Genomic DNA, 15292 nt, shown 5'->3' with positions numbered 1-15292 from the left:
AAATTTTTCTAGGCAGGGGCTTTAAGTAGAGTTTGAGTCTCAAAAATCCTAGTCCCACTCTTGTATTTCTAAGAAAATTGAGGTTGTGGCCTTGCTGTTTTATGTCGTTTGTGGCCCTGGACTCAATTTGCATGTGAATCATAGGCAAATTCAGCGGTCACTTAAGATTTAGATTTTTAATTTTGTAAAGATTTTCTATTTTATGTTTGTGCTTATTTATTCTGAAACTTGGGACTTGCATTAGATTATCTCTCTTGTGTATCCTCAAGATCAATGAGAGCATATATTAGTTATGATTTTAAATAAATAGAAAGAACTAATCTACAGAATAAGAAAGGTGGTTTTTTACACTTCAAGAGGAAAAAGAATGAAGCAAAACCATGCAGTATTCTTTTGATATTGCTTTTTACATCATCCTCAATTAAAATAGAAAATATGAAATCATATCAGGAAACCTTTTATTCTTATATCATCAATTTATTTTATTTTTTTTTTTAATCTGTCACAATGTGAACTTTATCAAAAAACCAAACAGGCAGCCTTTAAAATTCATATTTATTTAAAATTAATTAATCTGTGACCTTTAGGCACAGGGAGGCTAATTTCTTTTGCTACACTTTATTAATGTCTGATTTAGTTTGATTCTCTGATAAAAATGAAATTTAATGCAAAGTCAGGCAGAAAATAATAGAGCAGTGGGAACATGCACAAACTGAACACTGATATATTTGTTATACTCTTACTTGTTTCAGCTGTGTTTTGATATGAACTGGAAATTCCACACTCTTCATTACTTTTTCTGATTTAAGTCAGGAAGATTAAAAAAACTACAAACAATGTTAGAAAATATCTGTTTCAGGGTTTGATAGAATTGGATAATTTGGATAAGTTTTTAGATTTTTCTGGGATAACTGATTATGAGTGGTCATTGCTTTTTCTTGCATGTCTTGGGAATTCTTTGCAAAAAGCATAATAAGTCTTCACAAAATAAGAAAGGGACAAAGAGAAAGGGACAAAAGAAACTTATATATCACCTAGTTTATTATCTAAGTTGAAGAAGGTATCTATTTTTTTGAAGGCTGTTCCCTTATTCTTTGCATTTTTTGTTGATTACAAAAATGTTTTCTTGGACACAGATCTCATTTTCTCCAATGATCTGTCAGCCTTAACAGAATGGTCTATACTTATTTCTCCTTGGACCCTTCAGCAACAATTATCCTGTAAATAAACAAGCCATTACAATCTTCCTATGTGACATCTATAAGTAAGCTAAACCATTTTGTATAATGAAATTTTCATTCATTCTTGTTTCTAACAGAACAATTAGAATTAATGAGGTTTGCTTTTCCTTTTAATATTTTTTCTTTGTCAAATTTTAGCATTAACTGCTATAAACATAAGTTTATTAAATCTACACCTTTTAAACCAGCTATTTAAAGCCATAATGAGAACTGGAAATGAGCAAGACCCAAAGGAATTATGGCTCAATGTCATGCATTAAGTGTTTTTTTCTTACTGATTTCCCTAGAAGTTTTACCATATTCCAATCAATTCAGGTGCAAGAAAACTATACCCCACTTTTTTTTTTTTTTCCATGAAAGGAGTGAGTGGAGTGTCTGTGAAATGGCTTAATGCAGATGGAAAAGCCACCTTGTGCCTGTCATGAGTATTCTTAGAGTAAATTCCCATTTTGTGGTTTTGGTTTGCTTTGCCTGTTAAAGGTTTTCAAGACTCCATTACAGGGAATGCTGATATCCTAAATGTTCTCTAGCCAATCTCATTGACCTACAGCAAAAGAAAGGTTGATTTTCATTATAAAACTGCAAGTTTCTTTGTTGGCAAAATAAAGAGCAAAGCAGCTTTATTTTAACTGGTACATGTTTTCCGACCTGAAATAAGATGAGCTTAGGGTTCTGAGAAAGGATGAGAATTTTTCAGAGAAGTGATTACTTGGTGAATGGCAAAAGTTAGAAGATTTTTACAAAAGGACCAAATCAGGGATATGGGTGAGAATGAACTGTACTACTTGAAGGAAAAGAAATATTCTGACGATTTCATAAAAAGCAAAGCTTTTCACAGTATCTTCTAGTGAACAACATTCATTCTCTCTTTCAGATTATATGATGACTACATTAAGCTATGACACAGATTTGAAAAATATGTTCAAAAATAATTCTAGGCAAAACAGTGATGACAGTCTAGTCTAATGCATAGAAAAATTGTGAATTATTTCTACTTGTATCTTGCTGAAAGTCTGGTTGCAGTTGAGAAATTAATACTATTTCCTTGGCCTACATCATCTAACCCGTTTATAAATGCAAGTTTCATGAAGGACAGTCATGCAGTGGACTATCTGGGTAAATTGAGTCAGAGAGAGAGCAATAAACAACTCTAATTAGGGAACAGAAAACTAAACATTTTTCACATACACCTCATCTGGCTAATTTCTTAGGCGGTAACTACTGAACTCATTTGAGATGGGTCAGAAGTAAAAACCAGGACAAAACCCATTTATTATCTTTGAGATGGTATTAAGCAGCCCTGAACAGCAGCAGCAGCAGCAGCAGCATGAAGACAGGCCAGGTGAAAATAAAATGCTGTAAGGGTCACAGCCTTCTTGTGACATGGATTGGTTTTCTCAATTACTTTTATAGAGTCATTATGGTCATGATTTTTGGTTGTTTTGTTTTTGTTTTTTTAAATTCTGAAGAGTGTGGTATATTTTGTTCAAAGACATCTAGGCTGTTTTGAGCCTTGAAATGGGAATAAAAGAAGGGAGACAGGAAGAAGAAAGGTTTATGATTGACAACCAAGAAGTAAATGAGCCCACTTGCAGAACACACAGTAGTGATGAAGGAAACACAGTAAGCTTAATGCTTAGTAAAAAAACATTGAGTCCTATGCAAAAGAGTGCTAGAATTCTTTTTGGAGAAAGAGTGTTTCGGTTCAATGGCTATTTTGGGAAGGGATATTTTTAATATCATTTTAAAACTGAGCACTCTTGGAACCTCTACTTGATAGGAATCAAAAGTTATCTCTTAGAAAGAAATATTAAGTCATATGGATGCCCATTCTAATGCTCTTTTTATTTTTTAGAAATCCCTGGGAACTAAAATGAGAAACCAACCACATGTCACTTGAATTTCAAATGTGATTTTAGTAGAGACTCTTCCACTGAAGTGTGAGATACCTAATACAAGTTTTACTAATCAGGAAAACAACTGTCTGAAATGCTGCTTGTTGATCAGAAAGCAAAGGCTGTAGACATTGAAACAAACTGAAACACTGCATTTGCAACAGGGTGCTCTCAACATGTTATGTTTCCTATTTGGATTAATTTTTCTCCTTGCACAGTGAAACCTGTACCATGGCCATGATAACTTGACACAAAGCCCACAGATTTAGAAAGCCTGAATTAAGAAATAGCAAATAACCACGGAAGAGTTCTTCGATAAAACATTTGTGAACTTACAGGCTTTCATGAATTATGACTGCATAAGAGAGAATATTTCTCTCAATTTCAAACTGCTAACCTATGCCATTTTGTGCTTAGGCTGAGCAAGGTATTTTTCATGAGTGATAAACTGAAAGCTTGTCCTTCTAGTTGACATCTAAAGATAAATTTAGTAGTGAAGATAAATTCCCTACACTCTTTCCAGTTTGATAGTTATATTTTGTGTTTAAAACACTATGCATTATTCAGGAAAATAACACAGAATACAGCAATCAACTAGTATGCTCTCTGTTTGACAAATTCCATGCAGTGTTCCTGGATAATACTTTTACTTTAAGTCTGAGCTGTGAGTTTTGTGTTTAGCATGTAGAAGTCACTCCTGTATATTGTTTTTAAATTTTAGATATTTGAAGTATGGTGGCTTTGCTTGCAGTACTTGGCTCTTATAATTTATATTCAACTGATTTGAAGCCACAGTGAGCCACTGAGGTAATCTGGGGTATGTTGTCCCACAATATCCTTGCATTTTAAAAAAATATCTCTGAACTGAAATTTCTGTGAATAAAAGTGTACTGCACAGGATTCTGTCAATATGATGAAACAAGAGGAAGGAAAATTACTAACTTTGTGTATTTGTTAAAGTTAATAACATGTGTCAGAAAGTGTAAGTTAGTTCACTTCTGCAAAATAGATAGACTTTGCTGTAATTATCAGCTGAAGTGTTCATGAAGACTGGACTCATGACAGGATTCATGTGTCGGTGCCTGGAGATACTAAAGATGCTGGAGTATCACAGAAATTATATGAGTCCTTCCAGTTCAAAGCTCCAGTCATTTCATAAGTGCTTACATGTTTTTGTGGATTCTTCTGTTAATAACTATGGTTAACATGGTGCTCTGCACTCTGCAAGTTTGAGTGCTGTAAATGAGCACTCACATAGAAAAAGGCACTGCTTTAGGAAAAAAAAAAGAAGAAAATTTCTTTAGTTGATATGGATATGTTGATACATATTTTTCACTATCTTTCTGAATTGGTGAATATTATTATCTGCAGTAGAAATTCCAACATACTGCCCAAAATTTGCATGCATAAACAGGTTAGAGTTTTCAGTGTGTTTGCTGCTGACAATTCTCCATAAAATTTAATATGGGTTTCCTGAAGTTAGTTATTAAACTCTCAGCTGCTGTTCTTGAGACCAGGAAAACCTTCATCTTGATACACTAATCTACCTCCTCCATATATTTGTGACAGATAGTCCACCAAAAATGTAATCTTTTACAGGTAAAAGTTTGAGCTTTCTCAGCTTCAGCATTTGGGTGGCAGGTCTCAGACTCTTGGCAGACCCTGTCAGCTCACCTCCCAGCTTGGCTCTGTGACTTACAACCTGTCTGCAATGTTATATAAATGTTCTCTTACATGACAGCAGAGATACTCTGTGATTCTATGACCTCTTAACCTTCCTTATAAACACAATGCTGTGAGCTCCTTCAATGTCTGGTTAAAAAAATCCTGTTGTTTTTTTCCAGAGCAGGAACTAATTTTTGCTGCAGCTTACTGAGCTCTATTTTTCCGGGCTTCCAGGTGTGACTGGATGCAATGTGCAGTAGTTGACTCACTCCCATGGATCACAGGAACAACACCCGGCCCGAGGGACTGGGGGAGGCTGTGAATGAGGAAAGAGAGAGCAGCACCCACAGCAATGTTGATGAGAAGTCTCTGGCAAGTACAGAGTAGCTTTCTAAGCCCTTTAATCAGTTTTTCTGGAAGGCAAATGTAAGGCCCCTGAAGACCAAGTTCAAATACAGGCTGATGAAAATTATGGCACGTTAAAATCTACTGGAGATACATCACTATAAGTACTTCATCCTGGAGCTGCCATGCTGACAGATGCTATGAGGATGCACATATAGGATTTCTTCCCATATACTTAAATTAGGCAAAGATCAGAAAATGACAAAAAGACTTCTTAAAAGCAGCACCAAAGCTGATTAAAAAGAAGCACAAAGGCATTTTATAAATAATACATCATCTTCATGGTATTAGGCAAATAGATGAGAATTAAAATCTATCCCCACTCACAGTAAAGTATGAGTGTGACCTCTAAAACTGCTGTTCTCACAATCCTGACATAGATGTCACGCATTCCTGGAGTTGCCTCCGTTCTTTGCCTCAACACAAGCAGCTGGGGACTGTGAACGCCACCCCTAAGACTTACACATTTCATTGGGATGGTTTAAAAGGTTGATATTGCAGGGCTACAAGCTATTTCTCAATTCTATTTTTCTTTTTATAGGACCCTAAAGCCAAGCCATGTAACTATGTAACATTGGTGCCAGAGAAATTCCAGACATGCTGGTGGAACCTGGCTGATTTATAGAAGCCAAGGATCTGTTGCAATATGTCAAATAGTCAAATACATTGGAGTGCCCAAAATTGCAAACAGAGAGCTCCTTGGGGAAGCATCAGGGGGTTGTTATACAATAAGACTAGAAAATATGTAAGTACAGGGCTTCAGACTGCAGGAGAGAAAGCTTCTTGCTTCTTCCTAATAATCTTTATCTTCTATTAAAGTAGTCAGCTAAACTGCAATGAAAATATTTGTTCAAGTAATCAGGCTTCATTATAGTCGGGATAGATTTTTGGGGGTTTAATTTGTGTGTGTGTTTGTTTGTTTTAGCAAATAATGGAACTGAGTTAATTTCTTTCACACCTTGCACTTGCATCCTAACAACGCTAACAGGCAGCTGCTTCCCAAAATAAAAATAAACCTATTCTTTAGGAATTTGAGTAACACGGGGTTTTAAGATTAGGTTTTGTTTAGCTCCTTTAATTTTGACTGCAGAAGAAAGACTTGGTCCCTGTGGGAGATGAACACATTTTGTAGCAAATATGCTTGTTATTGGATATGTAAGTGTTAATCCCGCCCTTAATTTTCTGTATTAACTTTTCTGTCTGCACCATGATGATACATAATATTAATCTTTCCATTCACACTGAAGGAAAATCTTCCCATTTGACTGTTTCCCTGTACTTCAATTAAATGCAGAAAGAGTCTAAAAAATTTGACAGAATTAGAGAAAATGGGGAAAGTTGTTGAACACTGTAGGAACTACATTTCTTCAAGGCTTTTTCTGTACATTACTTCTGGTGATCCACTGCATTGTAATACAAGCCTCAGGTTCTGAAATATGCAGCAGCATTCCTATTTAAATGACTTGTATTTCCTTATCTCTTGTCTGACACTCCCCTGTGTGGAACTGTACAATTATGGCTACATTCAGGTGGCCCAAGCTTCACATGCATCCCTAGGTCTAGTGTTCTGCATTGGTGTGAATTTTTATTTATTGTGTTTATTTTGGTTTTTTGATTGTCTGGTTTGGTTTTCACCTATCTAATGGGTAATATTAGACACATGAAAGCAAGAAGAATTTAGGCTTTCTTCTTGAGAGCTTCTCTGTATGTAAAGTTTTGGAGCATGCTGTTCTACAAGTTTTAACAGGTACATATTGAGTTTGAATAGATTAGCAATGGACTGAGCCATTATGTCAAAAAAGTGAGTGCATGCTCTGTTTTATGCTTGCACCTACCCATTTCAAGTAAAGGAAAACCTCAGCAAGACCACACAATTTGGTTTGGCACCTTACAAAGGCTTCAAGCCTTGCAAGTATGCAGTAGATAGAAACCAGTTCCTAGATCTCCCTGAAAATTCTTCCCATTGCAATTTTCTTCCTTGTACTGAACAGCTCCCTCACACTTCACTAACAAATAGGAAACACCTTCATTAGTTCTGCTTGCTTTTGTTCTGATGATATTATGTGTTACTGCAGAAGATATGGGAATGCTTCTTGCAAATCATTGAGCTCTTACCATCAAGGTGCTCACAGCTGCATTGCAAATTTTCATGCTATAGGAATAGATACCTATATATACACACACTCTATATATATATAGTATATATATATAGGGTATATATATATATACACACTATATATATATATAATGTGTAAATATATATATATATACATATTTGCATAAATGTAGGTAGAAGACATTTAAGGGAACAATAATAGCAAATCTAGGATAGATGTGGATTGAGTTATTATATGCATTATTAAAAAATTACATAGATTAAAAATTAAAAAATTAAATAGATTCCTAAAAAACCATATGGGGTTTTTCTTTACTTGCACATGTGAGCTTGAGGGAAGAAAACCTGACTGGGAGCCAGATATTTCTGTGCTGCAGCTTGTGCTGTGGGCTACAGCTTCTATCTCTAGCTACCAAAACGCAGCCAGAATGAAAATAACCCTTCACTAGTGCTTCAGTTGTCTCCAGAGAATACTTATGCATATTTGCAGGTATGGCTTAAATTACTGAATATGTAGGGACATAACTAATAGCAGTTTGTAATTTGGTGACTCTTGATGCCAAACCAATATGTTTCAGATGGAAACTGGGACACAAGCTGTTTTCATTTCAGTAGTTACTGGGCACTGAGTCTGGTGAACATAAAATATTAATGTTTCCCTCCTGCTGGTTTTCTCTTTTATTCACTCATAACAAATATTTGACTGATCTATCTTATTGACTCTTTGTTCTAGTTTTTCTTTCTCTTTTCCAAGGGCAGTATGAAATAAATTGAGTTTCCCAAGGGGCTGGTGGGTTCTCCTTCAGTGCCTGTGTCTATTGCCTTAAAGTTATTTCAGGTTTGTATGACCTCTCCAGTTTACAAGTCCCAGCAGCTACATCTGATCACTAAAATGTCAAAGGAGTTGCAACAGTATATTAAGCCAAAAGAAACACTGAATCCCTTTGCCAACATGCGTGTGCCTGTGTTTATGCATGTTTGCACATTAGTGTGAGGTAAGGATGGGGCAGCGTACCTTGATTCTTACCCCAGAAATGTTCTGAATTTGAGGTTCTATAGATAAAACTTGGACAAATCTTTAATTAACCACAACAAAAGTAAGAAGGAACTGAATCTGTAACACTATACTTGTCAGAACTGATACAAAGTAAACTGCTTCTATTATGGGAGTGAACTCAGTATTTCTGAAATTCTATCAGAAAGCACCTAGTTCACATTTTCCAAACACTCTGAAAATTCTCAGCGTGAACTAAAGGAAAAAAAATAGCCTGACATCTCTTTATTAATATGCTAAAAAGCAAATGGGAACACAAAATGTTTTCTCTCTTGAAGGAACTGAAGATACCTCTCAGTCTCAAATTCCTAACAAATGTTTAAGATAGTAAATATCCTCATTTATGAGCATAATTCCTTTTGAAGAATAACTGACTCTTTTTCTGCTTTTTCCTTAGGTCAACATTAAGCCCTCATGATGTGTTATAAGAACTGCAAGCACAAAGAAATAAAGTTAACAATAAATAGTGAAGAAGAGAATCAGTACCTGTATTATTCTCCTGATGGTATTTGAGCTGGGCTGCCCTATAAAACTGACTCTGCAAAGAGGATGGGGGTATCTATTTCTACTTGCTGTATGTCAACCAATAGGAATATAAAAATATCATCTTTCTCTGGTTTACTTAAACATTCAAAGCCATTAAACTGAGAAGTTAGGCCAGCTGGAAATTCTGCACTCAGCCTTGTGGGGGAAGATGGAGAGAGGAAAGAAACAATTTGCCAGCTTGGGAAACCTGTTGTAGAGGACCTATCAAACTGCAGATAGACCTACTTAATAAAAAAACTAAGGCAGCAAGAACTTAACATTCCTCCTGCTTAAAATTTTTCTTTATCTGAGCCTATATCTGGGAAATGTTGGCATGTGCAGCATGATAGTATCTAGAATAGGGCAGTGTGTGTTGGGAATGTCAAATGCTATATCAAGGTGATTGAAAACATCCATTCTTTTGAAGATACAGCAGAGGGGGAGAAGATGTTGCTTGGAGGAGGAGACTACCAGGAAGCATAACTTTTTTTCCTCTTTCTAATGTAGCACTGTGCTGTCCCTAGCACGTTTTACTCTTTCTTTCCCTCTACATCATCTCTGGGGAAAAACAGCTTTAAAACCAGAATGATGCTGGGGAGCAGCCAGCTGGTGAGTTGGAGTTTGAAGTGGTGCTTATCCATAGCAGGAGCAGAGAAGGAAGAAAATCCGAAGCAGAGGGTCTGTATCATCCAGTGGAGACCCAACTGTACCTTCTTGCTGCTCTGAAACCTCGTTTGTGCTGTTCCATCAGGCACTACTCATTGAGCTTTAGCAATCAGCAGCAGCACCCACAAGCAGTTAGCAAATCTATTCGGAAAGAAGCTCTCCAAAGTAAAGATGATCTTTATTTTGTCCATACAAACAAACAAACATTAGATTCTTTGGCAACTTGTTTTTGTGCATGACCATCCTTCTTCTATAACAGTACTGCTTAAAAGAAAAAAACTCTCTGCAATTGTTCTTGGTTGGGCTTAATCCTCTTTTAGTTGAGATTCCCATGTCAAGTAGATAGACTTTAAGCAACTGCAAACTATGAAGAATATAAGAAAAAGCAAGAACACACTATTTTAAAACTGTGTCAGAGGACCTTTGAGGAAGTCTGGACATAATAATATATTTTTTCATAATTTCAATTGTACAAAACAATCATCTGATTTCTTTAAATAGCAGTGACTAATTTACAAAATTAATTCTCTCCTGCTGTTGTCACACATAAAAATGGAATTACCATGCTTTAAAAAATTGATAGTTACACAAGAGCTTATGACTCCTACCTCAAATCAGAAAAATATCTGCATTTTTTCTTTAGTTAAAGGAAAATTCTGCTACAGAAAGTCTCTGAAACATAGCGATGTTTGCAAAGAAAACGAAGAGCTCTACATTCTCAGTGAGAATCATCCAGACCCATGGCATATGTGAATCTTATTGTGTAAGGTAAAATTGACTTTGGAAAATGGTTTTCACTTTTTCTCATGTGAGAGCTCCTGACCTATTATGGATGTGGAGCTCAATAGTATGCAAATTACTGCTACCAGGGACTTGGCCAACAGCTACAGTTTGGCAGAAAAAGACCTACAATTGCTGGCTCTGTGGGACTTGGAAGGAGAAATTTGAGGAAATATGTTGAGAATTATTCTGTTTCTGTTGGCATACATGAATGAAAAGCACAGGAGTCAGGACCATGTTTCTGTTTCCCTGGATTCTGAATGGAAGGTGCATGAAAAGTGATTAATTAACCATTTCTGCTATCTACTGAATTTGCAGCTGCAAAAATAACAATCCAAATCCTTCCTGATTAATTTTTAATGAATGGATATTTTTTGTGATCATTGTAGATAATTTCTAAACATTATGGAAAGGATTTACTATATAAACAAACAAAAATTAAACATAAGATTCTTAGGCAAATTTTTAATATAGTTTTGAATAATGTAGTAAAGTACAGTGTAACAGCATTAGCAAAACAAGCTCAGAGAGCTAAGCATCAGTCATGCAATAGTGTAAATATAAATTCCATTAACTTTACTGACTCATGGTTCAAAAGAGACACAGACAAGCTGGACAAAGTCCAGAGAAAAGCAGTGAGAATGACCAGAGGTCCAGAAAACATGACCTACAAGGAAAAATTGAATTAACTAAAGAGGAATAGATAACGAGGCATATAAACCCAATAGGCAAATGTAATACAGCAGCAAAGATTTAGGAAAACCACTGGGAGAATAAAATTCATGCAAAAGAATAGAGAGTCAACCACTGCCAGCTGCCTGAATAGTGGCTGGAGGGCTGTCTGTCACATTTGTGTGCATAGAGAGAGCTGAAAATGCTGAAGGGCTCCTTCTTACTACATGGTTCCTCAGGGGAGTAAAGTCAGGGTTGAAGTGTCCAACCTCAAATAAACCGACGAAGGCCATCAACATCTCCTATAGGCATCAAAACATACACAGAACCTTGAAGAAGTGACTCATAACTTGTCAATACTTCTCTTTTCCACCCCTCTCTCAAGAACTGAGCTGTGAACACCATCATGGGTGTTGGAAAGACAGATAGAGTCTGCTCTTATGCCACACCACTCTTATTGTCAACTACAAGAAAATTTGTCTTCATTTTCACATTTGCTGCACAGTGCTCACATTCCTACAGGTTTTCCCAGGTGGAACAATGAACAAAGATCATCCATGGGCAATACAGCAGTGGCAATAGCTGCAATGAGCACCACTTTCATTGACCATCACAGAAAACTCCACATTGTTTTTTCTATATAGTAATCACCTATAAACATGCCAGCTGGCTAATGGAAAGTTTTATATTTGCTGTGTTGAGGTGAAGTTCAGAATCATCCTGCTTTTTTGTGTGCTGCACACTGCCAGAGTAAGAGTTACACACACTGCAATTATTCTGGAGTTACTTAGTTGAACAATATCCCTAAGCATGCTCTGTATCCAATTCTATAGCACTACTTATGTTTGGTCATTGACATCCATGCCAATTACATCTGGTCATCTCTGTGTAAAAAAAGAAAAACAATGTTTCATTTTTATTTCAATAAATTATGAATCTAGGTATCATTGTATCAGTTCAGTGGTTTATCTCAGCTGCAGTTTATTTCTGTCTGCCACATCCAGAATTCATTAACCTGAACAGGTTATGTAGAGATTTTACAGCGTCAAAAATCTTCAGCTTACTAAAACAAATATTTTAATGATCACCAAACCTTGCAATCTTTTAATTCTAGAAGCTTCACTGAATACTAACTTGAAAATTTTCTCATTAAATTCTTCTGTACTTGTCTTGACTTTCAGGAAAATGTCTAGAACAGCTATTTGAATGACATATCCTTTTTCAGGTGAGTGCAGCAGAAGAAAAAAATTGTGATGATTGAAGAAACTTGATTAGGAAGTGGTCAAAGGTAGTTTGCCATTACACATTTTCAGTGAAAATGGGCCAAGAATAGTCACTTGTTACTATTTGCTTTTCAGTCCTCTTCTAGCAGCTCATGATGATGATATTTTTTTAATTTTTTTTCAGGGGGATTTGAATTAAATTCCTTTTGCTTCAGCTTGGAAAATTCTGTTGGGCCCCATGTCATTGTCTAGTTAGGGTGTAAACATTGCAATTAAGGAAGTAGTTTAAGTTTATTCCCACAGAGGAGGAAGAAACAAAAAAAACCCTTGCTTCTTGCCTTGCTTCTAGCAGGAAGGCAAGCAGGAAGAAAGGATTATAGGCTGATGAGAGCAATAATTTTGTACAAGGAGGAGGAGTATTGCAGAAGAACAGTAGGATAACTCCAGCTCTAGATCTCAGCACACTCGCAGTGTGGCAGAGCAGAGCAGCTCTGGTGGCAGCACAAACCACACACAAGTGCTCCAGCACAGTGCACAGGAGGGTTTCCTGAAACATGGAAATCTCAGGGCAGCACAAGGACCTACCAGGAGCCTGAAGCTCATGCCACAGTGACTGACAAGGTGTGGGCAGGGTGAGGAGGAGAACTGGGCAAGGCCCTACAAGGGCCTTCTCCTAATCTCCTCTCTGAGGAGCCCCAGGGCATCACTAATGGCCAGGACAGGGTGCAGCAGCTCCCCAAGACAGGCACTGTAACACCGGGGTACCCCTGGCAGAGGGGCAGATCCTCTCGAGCCTCTCCACAACTGATGCAGCTTCACAGGTTGGTGGGATCCCGGTGGGATCATGCAGGGCACATCCCAGTGTGTGGTTATGTGATCACAGCTAAGCCACAGCTGCAGGTGTGCCCTGCTCCTCCTCCAGGACCGGCCACGAGCATCCCTGTGGGAGATGCGCCCAGGTACAGGAATTCCTTTGTACTCCCCGGTGCAACACATGCTCTGACAGTAACTGCAGTGCTCATCTATCTGAAATTATTCTCACTGTGGTAGCTGGGAGCTTGTTTGCTCAGTTGGTTAAAGCGTGATGTTGATGACATCAAGGTGGTGAGTGTGATCCCTGTACGGGCCATTCACTTAAGAGCTGGACTCAACGATTGTTTGGGCCCTTCCAACTTAGAGGATTCTGTGATTCTGTAATGAATTTCACTTTTTCCTTTCCTCCCACCCCTGTACTCTACATCCATTCCTGGAATAGGTGCATGTGTTTGTCTGTGGTGGCACTTAGCAGAGAAATAACTGAACAAAACCCCACTGCATATTTTGATTAGGAATTAATTTTGAGACAGACCAACCCATTATTTTGAACTATATTTTCTGAGTCAGTTACCAGTTACTCTGCCTGTCTTTAGAATTCATGTACTTTAGAAGAGGAAAAGAGAGCGTTCAGTGCATTCAGCATGAAAAGCCAGCAAGAAAAAAAATGGTGTCTTTCTATTTCTTAACATGCAGAGTTTTGCTTTAGTTGCTGTTGCAGACAGCATGTCCTGGTTGATGGGTCTCCTGCCACTGCCTAGTGAAGCACAACCACAGCAGATCACTTTCCCTACTTTAAGAGGTGATGCCTGGGTTAGCTGATATGTCTGACTTCAGAAATATCTGCTAATGCCCCCAAATGTATATTTTATACACTAAGTTTATAGACTCAGACATGCAGTTCAAAGAAATACTAACACACAGGTATATTATACTACTTTTCCTAATCAGCTCAAAGTAATAGAGTGACTAATTATGAGGATTTTGTGGCTGTTTTGGCTGAACCACAATTTCAGAGCATTAGGAAAAAGAGCTGGGATTTGCCAAAGAACTGCAAAGAAGAAAAAGAAACAGTGTTTGGTTTGTTTTTTATTAAATTTATTCTTTTACGATAAAATTTGCTAAATTTTACTATGAAAATTTTAAAGTGGGAAAAGAAAACATATTTTAAAGAATTTTTTCGCTCCAAAATATTTTTGACTGGGTTCACTAATGATACTTCTTTAGTTTCACATATAGTTTTCACCAATTTGAGGTAGGATTTTTTAGTGAAAAAAATATTTTGTGAAATTATATTAATCCATCCTGAATAATTTAATATACTTTTTTGTGTTATCTGCAATTGCAGTAAGAGAATGTAGCAGGACTCTTTGCCCTTGGAACAGTGACAAACAATTCCAACCATGCCCTGCTTTGTGGGCCATCAGTGATGAGCTGAGAGGGGGCTGCCATGTGCTGCTTTTGGAGTTAAATTTTGCTAAAACCAATCTGGCTCATCAGCCCCAAGTTAACATCCTGATAGTGAGGCAAAGGTTTGGCACACAAGCTGCCAAGCTGACCTGGGGACATATGACTCCAGTCAGTCACTTTACACTATCAAAGTCCAGCCCACTTTCAAACTGTAGGTTCCTCAGACATATTCCTTCTTGGAGTGTGAGTATGATGTTCCCTCTCTTGAAGTTGGGATGCCTCAAGGTCAAGTGACAGAAATCTGCCCACAAGCTTTGGTGTGGTGAGTTACATTGATCTCTATTCAACAATTGTTCCTTTTTGCTAGCTTTAATATAATTGCTTTAATGTATTTGGTTTTTTATAGTGCACTATATTGTATTACACACTACTAGCAGTTTTAGCTTTTATACTGGGTAGCAAACAATTCTAGTTAAGATATTTTATTTTTCATGATAAATAATTCATTTTATATAAATATATTTGATTTGCCATCTTTAATCCCATGGGACAAAGTTACTTAAGCTGTTGAAAAAGATGGTGCCTAAGACTGGATCCAGCTTCCCCCCCAGGCTCCTCTCTGAGAAGGAGCTTAGAAAGCAAGAAGGTTCTTTCTGCACCTCACAACTCCATGGGAGGGCTCCTCTAATAAACTTTGAAGCTCCCACTTTATCTGTGACAAAGAGCTTATAAAGAACTGTATTAAATCAGTTCAAGAACAAGCTAAGAAAACTCTTAAACTGAAGCTGAACTTCATACAAGTAAAAAGTTCTATTTCATGTGCAGAA

General features: G+C 37.0%; 1 protein-coding gene across 7 annotated transcripts in view; it reads left to right on the top strand.

Moving 5' to 3' along the window:
* The first annotated feature begins 14625 nt into the window (after positions 1 to 14625).
* The window catches only part of MC4R (melanocortin 4 receptor), a 56952-nt gene continuing 56285 nt past the window's right edge, over positions 14626 to 15292 (top strand). For 4 of the 7 annotated variants that reach the window (XR_004496001.1, XR_004495998.1, XR_004495999.1 and 1 more), the window contains exon 1: positions 14626 to 14787. The gene's annotated coding sequence lies outside the window, so the exon portion shown is untranslated. The remainder of the gene's footprint in view (positions 14788 to 15292) is intronic. The other 3 variants (XM_015619994.3, XM_015619992.3, XM_015619989.3) reach the window with 1 other exon arrangement.

The sequence above is a fragment of the Parus major genome, chromosome 2 (assembly GCF_001522545.3).
Source record: "Parus major isolate Abel chromosome 2, Parus_major1.1, whole genome shotgun sequence".
NCBI classification, from domain to species: Eukaryota; Metazoa; Chordata; class Aves; order Passeriformes; family Paridae; genus Parus; species Parus major.
Note: the sequence above shows the minus strand (reverse complement) of the source record. Positions and strands in the feature narration are given on the sequence as shown.